General features: G+C 47.9%; 1 long non-coding RNA gene across 5 annotated transcripts in view; it reads right to left on the reverse strand.

Annotated features, from left to right (window-relative positions):
• The window catches only part of LOC100739840 (E3 ubiquitin-protein ligase ZNRF1), a 112,050-nt gene extending 98,399 nt beyond the window's left edge, over positions 1-13,651 (reverse strand). For all 5 annotated transcript variants that reach the window (XR_002344499.2, XR_002344496.2, XR_002344498.2 and 2 more), the window contains exon 1: positions 12,583-13,651. This is a non-coding gene — a long non-coding RNA (E3 ubiquitin-protein ligase ZNRF1). The remainder of the gene's footprint in view (positions 1-12,582) is intronic.
• Between the last annotated feature and the right edge of the window lie 350 nt (positions 13,652-14,001).

The raw sequence follows: 14,001 nt of genomic DNA on the forward strand, positions 1-14,001 counted from the left end.
AACTATCCTAAATCAATTATAATAAAAAAAATTTTTTTAAAGGATGAACCAGAGTTCCTGTCGTGGCGCAGCAGAAACAAATCTGACTAGGAACCATGAGCTTGCAGGTTTGATCCCGGCCTCACTCAGTGGGTTAAGGATCCAGTGTTGCCCGTGGGCTGTAGTGTAGGCCAGCAGCTACCACTGTTTCATCCCCTAGCCTGGGAACCTCCATGTGCCGTAGGGTGCAGCCCTAAAAAGCAAAAAAATTAAAAAAATAAAAACAAAGAATAAAAGATGAACCATATGGAATTCCCTTCATGGCTCAGCAGTTAATGAACCCAACTAGGATCCATGAGAATGAGGGTTCAATCCCTGGCCTCATTCAGTGGGTTAAGGATCTGACCCATGAGCTGTGGTGTAGGTCGCAGACTCAGCTGGGATGCCACACTGCTGTGGCTATGGCATAGCCTGGCAGCTGTGGCTCTGATTCGACCCCTAGCCTGGGAACTTCCAAATACCGCAGGTGTGGGCCTTAAAAAAAGAGAGAGAGAGAGAGATGAACCATCTAACATAAACATGGACAAAAACAATGAAAAGGCAAGACGATTAAATATACAGCATTAGTATATTAATTATGGTAAATCACAATGATATATACTATTCCACACTCGTCAGAGCAATCAAGTTTTGGCAAGGATGTGGAACAAGTGAACACATACTATTTGGGGAATATAAATTGGCACAAGCACACTGGCAATCTACTGGGCAATATTTAACTGAGAGTTGAAGGTGTGTGTGTATATACATATATATATGAGCCTATGACCCAGCTATCTCATGACTAAGGATGTAGTCACCCAGAAAAGCTTTCATTCAAGTATGTAAGCAAACAGAAAAACATTCTCAAAAGAACTGAAAATAACTATAACAGCCACTGGTAAGAGAATGGATCAATAAATGGTGATATTTGTGGTATATTCATACAATAGAGCAGCAAAAATGAATGCATTTGAATAGTAAATAGTACAATGGATTTACAGATCTGAAATCCATTTTGAGTTGTATCATCTCTAGACACAGACATGAAAGGATAGAGACATTATGATCAAGTTTATGTAACTTATACAAGTACTGTTTTGGAGAGTGGCAGGCAGTAGAAAGTACGAACACATGATAGACAGGAGAGTCAGGGCAGTGGTTTACCTTTGGGAAGAAAAGGAGAAAAATGGGAACTGGGCAGGGTCCCTGCCAATTACATCTGTCATGTTTTATTTATTAATCTGCTTGGTAGGTGAGTACATCATCTCTTCAGAATACCTGGAATAGTTCATTTTTCACTTTTTTTTGTCTTTTGTGGGCCGCACCCGTGGCATATGGAGCTTCCCAGGCTAGGGGTCGAATCGGAGCTGTAGCTGCCGGCCTACACCAGAGCCACAGCAACGCTAGATGTGAGCCATGTCTGAGACCTACATCCCAGCTCATGGCAACGCCCCTATCCTCAAGCCACTGAGCGAGGCCAGGCATCGAACCCACAACCTCATGGTTCCTAGTCGGATTCCTAGCCACTGTGCCACGATGGGAACTCCTGAAATAGTTTATTTTTTGAAAAGATCCCAAGAGACCAGAACTCCTATTTAGAGGCACACGACTATTTGATTTCCGAAAGTGTGTACGTGAAACCAAAACCAAAATAGCACAAACCCCTGTGACTTTTCTACCTTGCAGTCACAGAACTGAAACTTTCAGAGAGCTCCTCTAATAAATGTGAATGAACAGGGAAAGGAAGGGTCAGACTCCTGCCTGGACCCCGTGACAAGAAGAACACTGAGGACCCCCAGGGAAAAGAGAGGAAAGTAGGCCCTGCTGTTTTATGAAAGTGATCATCGCTTTTTTCTTGGTTGTTTTGAACTCCTTAGGCAAGAGAAGCTTTGTAATTATCCCATCAATTTAACATGTGGAGCCTCCTCTAACCTAAGACAAACGTGTCTTCTCAGAAGAGAGATTCCTATTGCTTTTTCCTTGTTTGAAGAAACTGGCTCAAGTCATCTCCAAAGGAGAGATCTATAATCCCAGAGGCCTGGATACCTTCAAGGCTCCACACACGCCCCCCACCCCCTCCCAGTTCCGCGCCTCTGCCCTTTTTTCTTAGTTATTGCTGGCTCTTAGGCATCAAACGCTAGCTTCCTGTTCCCCTTTATTGAGCTCTGGAGACTTGGAACTGGTAAGAGGCTTTGAAGAAAAGTACAAAGCCAGGAAAACATGGAATGGAGACAGCTATGACTTTCCAAAGGAAAGCAAATCTCAACAGTTGTAATAACCGCTCCGACTTTCCTGTCTGTCGCTTACATAAGACAGGGTTCAGACACAGGACCTAAGATGTACTGTAAGTACCTGAGGTTGGAAACATTGAAAATGCAGGTTCCAGCGGGCAGAAAGAAGCTGAGGATGTTGGTATTAAAATCCTGGCTTGTTCTAAACTCTTAGCGTATCTCCAGCATCCCCTTGTCACCATCCTACAAGGAGACCGGGTGTCATCCTAAGTTCTTTACTAGACCTCAAGTCTTAAAAGCACAGACCCTATAGGAACTCTCTTTGTAAAGCAGTCCCATGGTCAGTGCCAAGCACCACGCCACCATTTCACAATATGGAAAAAAAGAGGCATACTCGGGCCTCTTAAATGCTCATCATTAGGCCCACAGCCATCCCTTAATCCAGAAATATGATGTTCTTGAAAATGGTCTCAGGCCCTCTGACCCAAGGCCTCCGTTTCATGATCCTTTTACACTAGTAGTGTTTTAATGAACAATCTCTCATCTCACTTGGTCCCGCTACTGCGACAATTCACTGAGCATAGGCCTCCCCATGCTATTCTGCGGTCCCGCACTTTGAAGTCAGGGCCTGCTGTCAGCACGGAAAGCACCAGAGCTCGGCGGACATGGCAGCCTCTGGTTCTGTTCCACCGAGGGATTTATCATCCACAACCTACTCAAATCTCTCCCCCAACAGCTACCAAAAATTCCCCTGGTGAGAAATGCTATTATGAGAAGGAGTGGCTGCTTTGTGACTCACACTGTTTCATTAAAGAGATTTTTTTTTTTCAAACAAATGTTCAGTAGAAGAATCCAAAGGTTTTCCAAAGCTACAGCAAAAACAGAACAGCTCATAATACTATTTCCCAAAGGTCTGCCACTTCATAGGAGATTCCTATACCTCAAAACACTGAAGATGCTTAGATTCACTATGCTTTCATGTTGCACTTGGCCTCTGGGGTGAGAGGAGGTAGGAAGTGGATGAATTAAACACATCCAACATGACTGGGCTTGTCAGATATTAAGATGGAAGGCGGCTGGCTTGCAAGCCAGACCTAATCACAGGTCCTAGACTTTCCGCAGTTCTCCAGGGCAACTGGCTGCAACATTTCCGCCATATCTGACCAGGATTGAGGAAATCTAATAATTCACATCGCATTTGGTAATGCTTATTACAGCAGTGGGCAGTGTTATCACAATTTCTCTGAACAGCTTAGATGGCGTTATATACTTGAGCGCATTAGAAATGTGTATGATCTAAACAATAGAGCAATATCAAAGGAAGTTAATTTGTATTTATGGTAGACCAGGTACTTCTGGTTCAGGTTAGACTCCCAAGGGCTCCTTCAAATCCTTGTAGCATTCCTGCAGAACTTCGGCAGGTAGCAAGATAAAAGAATCCTAATAGCCCTCTAAGGAAAAGCGCCTTTTCCGTGCAGGGGCTTGGGGAGGGGTATTTGAAAGGGAAACAGATGAAAAGATCCCCAAAGAGTGGAGAGATGTGAGCCAAAAGACCAAGCTGGCTGGGGTCACAGGGCCTAGGTCTTGCATTCTCCTACCTCTGTCTCTGATCATCTGGGTGACCCCAGATTTACATTTCTCCCATATGCTCACAAATGAACTTTGACCTTAAAAGGTACCCTACAGAGGTGAGCAGTTTCAGAACAGCTCTTTTTGAGGCGTGGCTTCTTTAATTACACTTTGTGGAGGGCTGAAGGTAGTACCAACAAGCAAGCTGGATCCATGCTATGACACACCTAATTCACCAGGACCTAGAGGACCACCCAGGCTGAAACGTAAGGTGAAGTTTCTCCAAAGATTATTCTATGGAGATGAAGGTAATAGCCAAAGACTGCAAAGTCTTTCAGCATGGAACTTTCTTCTAAATTCTTTGCTTTAGGCCAAAAAATACTCAAATATAACACATATTTAACAATTGTTTCAAGGGAGAAATGACACTTCAGTCTTCGGTATTGCCTATCATAAACAAAGTTTTAAAAATTACTTAAGGAGTTTCCTTGTGGTGCAGCAGGTTAAGGATCCAGTGTTGTCACTGCATCAGCTCGGGTCACTGCTGTGGCGTGGGTTTGACCCCTGGCCCAGGAACTTCCATAAGCCATGGGTGTGGCCAAAAAATAAAAACAAATAAAAATGACTTAAAACAGCACTACAGTGTCAACGTTGTGCAGCTCAGGGACTATACATACAAGACCAAGGAGGAAAACTTACTCCTCTGTCCTCAGACACACTTTGGCATGGGATAGGTTTTACAGACAGGGATTTTAAAAAGTGGTGGATCAGGCTTCTAGAAAACAGTGTTCAGTGACCAGAAAGAAAAGTGGCTCTAGGGATGACAAAGATCCTGAAGGCAAAGATAATGAAAAAAACGTTTTCCTTTTGCCATTCTCACTGAGAAGATAGAGGACCACTTTGTATTGGCACATGGGAGGCATTTCTTCTCAGGAGGCACTTGACTGGAAAGGAAAAAGAAAAGAAACGATCGCCTGCCCCAGCCCAGAGACAGGATTTAGGAAAGAAGGCAGAGAGTGCGTGAAGAGTAGAGAGGAATTCATCTGGGCAGCAGGCTCATGGATAAGCACCTGAATTTGTCTGTTTATTCCACAAAGAGACTAACGAAGAAGGTAAAATCTTCCATAAGCTGCAATATTCAGACTCTCTTAAAAGAGTGAGGAAACAAAGATTCTTAGAAAGAACAAAGTAATGCTAATCACCTTCATAGCAAATAAACATTCCCAGCACCCAGCACAGGTCTGGGTACACTGGAAGCACGCGCTCAATCTCAGGTGAATAAATGAATGTCTGAGTCACCAGATCTCCATACACATAACAAAAAGTCTCAGACTTTCAGTCAGTTAAAAAAAACCAAAAAAACACACAAAAACAAACAAAAAACAAGGAAAAATGGGTATTTTGTCCACTTTAAAGTCTGGATTCATCCTAAGTCTTTTTTTTTTTTTTTTTTTTTTTTGCCTTTTTCTAGGGCTTCACCCGTGGCATATGGAGGTTCCCAGGTTAGGGGTCGAATCGGAGCTGCCAGCCTACATCACAGCCACAGCAACGCCAGATCCAAGCCGCATCTGCGACCTACACCACAGCTAATGGCAATGCCGGATCCTTAACCCACTGAGGGAGGCCAGGGATCGAACCCACAACCTCATGGTTCGTAGTCGGATTCATTAACCACTGAGCCATGTTGGGAACTCCCATCCTAAGATCCTGACTGGTCTAGCTGCCTGCCAGGATATAACTCCTAAGCCCTTCTGTAGCACAGGCTGCCAACACCAGCCGTGGCTAAGGAGAAAAAATTGGAGGAAGACAAGCACAGAAGGAGAGACATTGCCATCACTGCCTTCAATTCTCAGGACCAAGGCACGTTGGCTCAGGCCTGTTGGGAGGAGAAAAATGCATGGTACCATGTAAAAGAAAAAGGTCAGATAATGAATAATGCTCTTGCTGGGTGGATCTACCCTCCGGGGGTAACAGGAGAGAAGATTTGTATGGATCTTGCTAAGGAAATATCTGACTGGTTTAACGATATTGAAAGCAATGCTAATGAGTGCATGAGAAAAGCATTTCTCTGAGAGAAAAATTAAATCCATAGTAGGGCTGAGTTTCAGGAATAGATGATATTCTGACTACATTTTTAGAATCATGTGGTACAAATTCAGATTCTGGAGTTTCCCTTCAGCTCCATGGAACTCGGAGTGGCGCAGTGGGGGGGGGGGTGTCCTGTCATCTGCACTGTTAGCAAGGCCCTAGAGAATCCTGGGCAGAGTCAAGTTTGAAAACCCTCTGAACCAATCACAGAAATTAGGACAGCTCTGGAGTTCCCTGGTGGTCTAGCAGTTAGGACTTGGTGCTTTCACTGCTGCAGCCTGGGTTCAATCCCTGGTCTGGGAACTGAGATCCCAAATCAAGCTGTTACAAGCCGTGGGCAACAACCCCCCCCCAAAAAAAAAATCAGAAGAGCTCTTGTTTGCATGGGGCCGCCTTTTTACAGATCTGGGTGTGCACTGTAAATTCTGACCTGCTCTAACTTCCTGCTCTCACTTGGCACTGAGAGGACACAGAGAGTCCTCCCTCCTCTTTACTCCCCACAGAGGAAAGCTATCCTCCCAACTCCAACAACTCCAGGGAGATCTCCAGGTAAACAGTCTCATTAGGGTACAAAGTACCCCAGCTGCTGCTTCAGGACTGAACGTGGTTCTTTCTTTAATTTGCTTCACACTAGAGGGTTGGTCTTCAGGTGACCCATTCACAGCCACCACCTACCCCTCGCCCACTGAGCAGATCAAAACCAGGAACCTAACTGTTGGATTCAAGGAGGAATCTGTCCTTAGGAGAAAATAAGATTCAGAGGTGAAAACTGCCAGGCCTGTGAGGCGTCTACTCCCAGAGTCAAGGCCACTGTAATCACTAGGAACCCATCTGATTGAGACCAGGCTATGACAAAGCTTTTTGGAAAAGAAACAGATGGCAATCTGTAATCATCCATCATTGAAAAAGACGGGGGAGAAGATGAGGTTTGGGACTAACTTCAAGATTCTGGGACCACAACCTCAGTGACCCGGTCATTAAGAACACCCACTACACTTAAGGGTGAGGACACGTGATACCAAGAACCCATCTAATTTACCACCACTTCCCAATGATATTTTTCCCAATTTTGAAACTGTCAAAATTGAAGTTTATCTTTAAAACTGGGCTGACTAAAACGTAAGTGCCCAGTAAGCTTGGGTTGAAGACCACATCTGGAAAGCACAACGCATGTTCCTTTTCCCAAAAGGAATTAAGAGTTTAATTTCTCTGGTAAAGAATGGGTTGGCTCTGAGAATGAGTTTTCCTTCTGACCTATCTGGGGTGTGTCTTTGTTTAAGGGCAAAATATACACATCCCATTAAACACACACTTAAAAAGTGAAACCACTGTTTCTTGCAACACCTTTCAAACCCCAATGAGGAAGAATTCATTGTAACCTTTAAGAAGTGATCTTCAGAGTTCTGTTGTGGCTCCGTGTTAATGAACCTGCTAGTAACCAGGAGGACAAGGGTTCAAACCACGGCCCTGCTCAGTGGGTTAAGGATCTGGCGTTGCCATCAGCTGTGTTGTGAGTCACAGACGGCTCAGATCTTGCATTGCTGTGGCTGTGGCGTAGGCTGGCAGCTGTAGCTCTAGTTCTACCCCTACCCGGGGAACTTCCATATGCTACAGGTGTGGCCCTGGGGGAAAAAAAAAAAAAAAAAAAAAAGACATGAAAATAGGCCCTCAGAGTTCCCTTGTGGTGCAGCAGGTTAAGGATCTGGTGTTGTCACTACAGCAGCTCAAGTCACTGCTATGGTGCAGGTTCAATCCCTGACCCAAGAACTTCCAAATGCCACAGGTGCAGCCAAAAAAAAGAAAAGGAAGTTGGCATTGTGGCTCAATGGGTTAAGAACCCGACTAGTACCCATGAGGATATGGGTTCGATCCTGCCCTTGCTCAGTGGGTTAAGGATCCGGCATTGCCACAAGTTGGGGTGTAGATGGCAGATGTGGCTTGGATTCTGCGTTGCTGGGGCTGTGGTGCAGATCAGCAGCAGCAGCTCCGCAACCCCTAGCCTGGGAACTTCCATGTGCCGCAGGTTTGGCCCTAAAAAGAAAAAAGAAAGAAAGGAAGGAAGAAAAGAAGCCCTCATGCTAAGAGACAACTAAAAATTCTACAGACTTTTTTTTTTAAAAAAAGGCTTCATTAAGAACTTGCGGGGCAGGGACGATGATGCTCTTTACCGCTTTTCCTTCTCCAGAAACCACATAAAGACCATTCCCTCTAGCACACCTAGAAGAGAGGCACAAAGAGGCTTTCTGATGCACTCCAAAGGAACCGGCAACTCTCCCTAATTAAGAATAGAGAAAATTAAATCACTTGAGAACCCCAGAGTGGCAGCAAAATAGAACCCATGAGATATTCTGCTCGCTTGTTCAAAGACATCATAAGTCACATTCCATCAGCCCCAGTTGATGGTTTGGTGACAAGAGAGAACAGTTTAGTTTTCTGAACACGCATGTGTACACACACGACTAAGAAGCTGGAAGGAAACCCTCACGACCAGCCATTTTACCTGAGGACCCAGGCAGCCTCCTCCTTCCAACCTGGTGGGTCCTCTATGTTTCCTCCCACATCTGGAATTCTGTCGTCTGAGATAAACAGGACTACAAAAGGATAGCCAGACCTCCAGAATACCACCCAGAAAACCATCAGGAGTTAAACCCCTTCCAGCAAGACGCATTTTAATGCGGGAAGGAAGAGACTCTACTCGGATTCTATAAAGCAGCTCTTCTCAAATGGGATTCCTTATTAAGAAGGGCCCCATCAATACAGCTCAGATTTCGGGAGCGAGCACTGCTTCCATTTTGGGGGAACAGTTCACGCCACGCGATTCTCAATCTCTCTCCCCAGCCAATTCCGAGGTGATGAAAGAAGGCAGAGCGCTATGGAAGAGCCCCTGAAAGAACATCACTTCCCATGTGTATGTTATTTGTCTTTCATAAACAGTATCTCATGAGACCACAACAGCGACCCGCAAGATAAACAGGCCAGGTGTTATCTCCATCTTACAGGTGGAGAAATGACGACTCTGAGGCTAAACCACTCACTTGCACAAAGTCACAAGGCAGGCGGTTAATCAGCAGCCTAAACCAGAAAGGAGTCTGGCCCTCCTTGATGTGCAGGCCAGTGCAAGTTCCAGGCTGCTACCCAGTTCCCCTGCATTTTAGGATGAGAGGCAGGAGGGGGTAATGCTTAAGAGACCAGGTGGATTCTGATACTGACAGACCTGCGCTGTAATCCCGGCTCTGCCACCTACTAGATCCCTGGCCCTGTGTGGGTTCCCTAACCTCCCTCTACATCTCAGTGTCCTCTCCCATAACAGGAGAATAAAAACATTCTACCTCGTAGAGTTACAGTGATAATTCAAGGAGATAATGGCCATAAGGCACTCACAGTTATTCACTCAACAAATATTTCTGCCGGCACACAGAGTGCCAGAGTTACAATAGTGGCCAAGAGGCATATCTTGCTCTCAGAGAGCTGAAGTCTTAGTCGAATTAAACAGAGTAAACTGCTATATAATATACTTATCAAGTATGTGAAGTACTATTAAGGTAACAGGTAAGTAACTGAAGAGGTTGACAGGAGGGAGCCAATGTTTAAGAGTGGCCTCTGAGGAGAAACTTAAGTGGAGTCCTCACAGATCATAAAAGACTACCCATGGGAGTTCCCGGCGTGGATCAGGGGTTAATGAAACCGAGAAGCATCCATGAGGATGTGGGTTGGATCCCTGGCCTCGCTCAGTGGGTTAAGGATCCGGCATTGCCGTGAGCTGTGGTGCAAGTCGCAGTTGCCGCTCTGATACCGAGGAGCTGTGGCCGCCAGCTGTGGCTCTGATTTGACGCCTAGTCTGGGAACTTCCATAGGCTGAGGGTGGGGCCCTAAAATGCAAAAAAAAAAAAAAAAGACAACCCGTGTAACACAGAATGGAAAGAAAAGCTTTCCAGGCTGAGGGAACAAGGTGTGCAAGGGTCACAGCCCAGCGAAGTGTTAAGAACAACGTGCGAGAAAGCAAATGCGACTGCTCTGTATCCTCACAGGATTTGGGGAACAAACAGTACAGGCTGGCTGGCTTTGTGTTTTAAAAATAACAAAGATAAGGCTCAAGAGAGGTGAGGTGTCTTGTCCAAGGTCACAGCTCCTCCAAGCAAGAGCTGGGACCCCAGTATTCTACCTCCTGTCACAACATCTGCTTGCTCACTCCCCTTGCGGAAGCCTTGTGCACACTTAACCCCCCGAGGTACTTCACTGCAAACGGTTTCCTGGGTCCATGAAGAACCCCCAAAACTCCTTGAAAACGTAAGCGACACCATCACATCAACTTCCAGGCATGTGGTCAACGGTGCACTGAAACCATTACTCTTCTACTCTTCGGATACAAGATCGAAAACTGCCCAGACCTTATTCAAAGGTTCCAAAAACTGAAACCAGTTGCTCTTCTTAAAAGCAATGAACAAGAGAGGAAAGGGATGTCCTGGAAGGAAGAGCCCGTGGCCTGTTTCAGAAGGTGAGACAGAACCATCATTGCAGAAGAGCGGAAACATGAAAGTTCCTCTGAAACAAGCTGCACAGAAAAAAACTAATTACTTTATGTGAACCAAACAACAGATATCCAAGGCAGTGGTTCTCAATGAGGTGATACCCCAGCCCCACCAAGAGTACTTGGAAATTTGGGGGGGCATTTGGTGCACAGGGGTAGGTATGTTCGATGCTCTACAAAAGAAAGGGACGGTTCTATAAAGACTGTGTTACCCAAAGTAACTCAAAGAGCTCAGTTGGTAGAGCGTTAGACTAAAGACTTTATCACCCAAAATATTAATAGCAGCACCATCTCCCCACTTTAATATTAATCCCCCAAAGGATGAACGTGCTCCACCTTTTCCTATAGTCCCTGGTTAGTGACTCTTCCTAACCTCACTACAAACAGACTAGAAAAAAATTGAGGTCTTACAGCTGAGGAGTCTGAATTTTGGAAATCGAATCGTAAGCTCATAACTTCAGCATGGAACCTGGTGGTTGAACATGGAAAAGAAGTTTCTAGTAAGAGACAGACAAATTTAAGCAAAAAGAGAACTCCTTCTCCAGACAAATCTCTGTAAGATTACATTTGTTCTGCAACACACAAAATTCTGTGAATTTTGAGGACCTTCTTACAGCCCTTTTCAGCTTAAAATCAGACACTAATGACAGTTCTTTTAAAAACATAACTACAGTCAACTCAAAATACAGCTGACCCTTTCTGGACCAAATTTTATAATAAAGATGACTAATTCCAAGAGGTCTAAAGCTGAGCAAATGTTTGAAAATGCCCTGCGTCTCATTCAGGGCAGAGTTCGATGCAGGTCAGAGAAGCTCCAATGATATCCAGAGGTCTGTTCAGGGATTAAAATTCCATCCTAGCAATTAAAAGCCACTTTCAAGTGTAACCTTACATTCGTCACTATTTCTCCCCGCAAGCTATTTCACAATTAGCTTAAAGAATTGAAAAAATATCAAGACTGTTTCCAGAAATAGAGATAAAAAAAATCTACCGTATTTCACAATAGCTAGAACAGTGATCTAACAGATAAATCCTCCATAAAGCAATCTCTCTTCAGCATGGTATCTAAATTTCCTGAAATCTCTCAAAGGAGTCTGAAGATGTTAACTTCTTCACTCCAATGTGCCAATTAGTAAATAGTGGCCCCACACCCCTTCCGACCAATTTTTCAGAAGCCTAACCTGGCTTTTCAGATTAGCTAAGCAGACAGACCTGTTTTCCTCCAGAAGCTCCTGCCACTGCCTTTTCTGCCCTGCTAGTTAGAGCCTGGGAAAACCTCCTCCAGCTTTTAGCTGACCAGTCACCAGAAGTTCAAAAAATAAATTCATCCAGGTTCTCTGAATCCTTCTTTCCCCTGACATGTGTCAACAGCCGGGCAATAAAATACCACCTCTTGGTTACAGAAAGATGCAGAATACCTGGAAGGCCTAGCACTTAGCACGGAGGGGAAGAAAAAAGATGGAGGGATGCAAGAGTCATTAAGACAAGCCTACTGCACGCATCGCAGGTAACGAGAGCCCTGGTCCCGCAAAGCCTGTGAGGGAGGCTCCCTTGGCTGGGCCCTCCACCCGGCAGGCCACACCTGTCTAATGCCAACAGCCTGGTGGCCACTCAGTTTTAAAGAATTCAAACAGATTTCCAGCAGGGTGGCAACACTGGGCACCCCCTCCTTTCTCCAAGCAAAATCAAGAGTCCTAATCCAAACATCACTTGGCCCCAATTTTCTTTCTTTTCGCACTCTTTGTCTGGGAGACATCGCTTGGTCAAGTTGGACCCCTCTCTCTGTTCCAGGTAAGGCAAGCACAATGCAGCAGGAAAAGAAAGGAAGCACCCAGGCCGACTTGCTATAAAGCCAGACCAGACCTCTCTGAGGCTGAGGATGCCAATGAATGGGACTTGAATAAGCATCCACAAGTGAACCAACGCCTGAAGTCCTAATACGCCCAGCTCCGCAGCCTCTCAGGAAGCCTCTTTTCTATAGGGTAGGGATCCCATTCATCCCTTGGCTTCGGGAATCAAAGGGAAGACAGATTCAGGTCGCGCACTCCACCTCCAAATCCCCGCACGCGCGCGAAGGTGTGGGGCGCCCCGGCGCGCCCTCCCTTGAACTCCACCCTCCGAGGCCTCCACCACCCGCAGACTCACCACTGTGCGAGCTGAACCACCTGGGTGCGATGTGCAGAGGTAGAGCATCCGCCAGCGAGGCTCGGGAGCCCAGGTACAGCATCCCGTCTCTATGGTGACCGCCGCCCGTCTCCTGGTAACCATTGCCGTGGGCATAGGTGGAGTCGGACGCCGACCCTCCGCCGCCGGGCGCCCTCTCCGAGTCGCCGGTGCCCCGGGAGGCGGGGGTGTAGAGGCCAAAGGGCACCCCCCCGGCCGTGCTGGGGTCCATGCCCATGCCCGCCACCGAGCTGACCGAGCGGCTGCGCAGCCCCATGGCCCCGCCGCCTGCCCGGTAGTGCCCAAAGTGGGGCGCCCCTCCCGGCGGGGGCACGGCGCTGTCATCGGTGGAGACCCCAGGGAAGGGGCCCCGAGAACGAGCCGCCGTGCTCTGCTTGCCCCCCATGCTCGCCCGGGCCCCGGTGGGGCGGGAACCTGGAGGCCGAGACCCTCCCCCACTTCTCAGCAACCGGGGGAGGGTTGGGCGAGCATAAAGGGGGAGGGAGTCAAAAAGGAGACTGGGAGGTGGAAAAGGACAAAAAAAAAGAAAAAGAGAAAAGAAAACCCGCGGGGCGGAAGAGGCAGGCGGGCGGGGATCCCAAACTAAGAATTTAAACCGATCCAAGCCAAACGCATGTTTCCCCTCAAGGTCCAAAGAGGCGCAGTCCGCCGCGGGCTCGGCGCGCCACAGGCCGCCCCCGGGTTCCCGAAAGCCGGGGGAGCCGCAGGGAAGGAGGGAGGGAGGCGGCGGGCGAGCAGGCGGGCGGGCGCAGGGAGGCGCCGGAGGAGGCCGCCCGCCCGAAAGCAGGAGGCGGAGGAGGGCTGGGGGCGCCGGGCGCGTCCCCCGCCTCAGGACGCCGCGACCATGGACGGCGGCCCGGACCCCTCCAGGCCTCGGGAGGGCCGCGGCGCTGGGAGGCCAGACAGAGCTCGGGAAGCGGTGATAGCGTCGCGTCGCGCCCGCTCCAGCAGCCGCCGCCTTCCCGGCGAGCCGCGCCGCCCTGCTTGGTCCGGGACTGCGCTCTCCGGCGCTCCTCGCCGCCGTGGAGACAATGGAGGGCGGCAGAGCGCAGGCGCGGCCCGCGCCCCCTCCCCCCCTCCCCCTCCCGCCGGGTTAACCCTTTCCCCGCCCCTGCGGCGCAAGGCCGCGGGCGCCCGAGAAGTCCCACCCACCCAATCCGCCCTGACCTGAGGGGCCTGAGCCTTGGGGCGTCGGGACCAAAAGCTAGGCGTCTTTTCAAAGCAAGCACTCTTTAAGCCCCCGAAAGTAGCCGCTTACTGGGAAAGGAGGGAACCTACCTGGGGGGCGAGGGGCAGCCATGGTTCCAGGGGTGGGAAGGAAACCCAAGGAAGAAAAAAAATTACTCGAGACGCCTACCTGGCTCTGAGGGTCAGCGGTCA

This window comes from Sus scrofa, chromosome 6, assembly GCF_054392235.1.
Source record: "Sus scrofa isolate SSC_HxYL_T2T_F1_AM1 chromosome 6, Sscrofa_HxYL_maternal_Yorkshire_Landrace_v2.0, whole genome shotgun sequence".
Classification (NCBI taxonomy): domain Eukaryota; kingdom Metazoa; phylum Chordata; class Mammalia; order Artiodactyla; family Suidae; genus Sus; species Sus scrofa.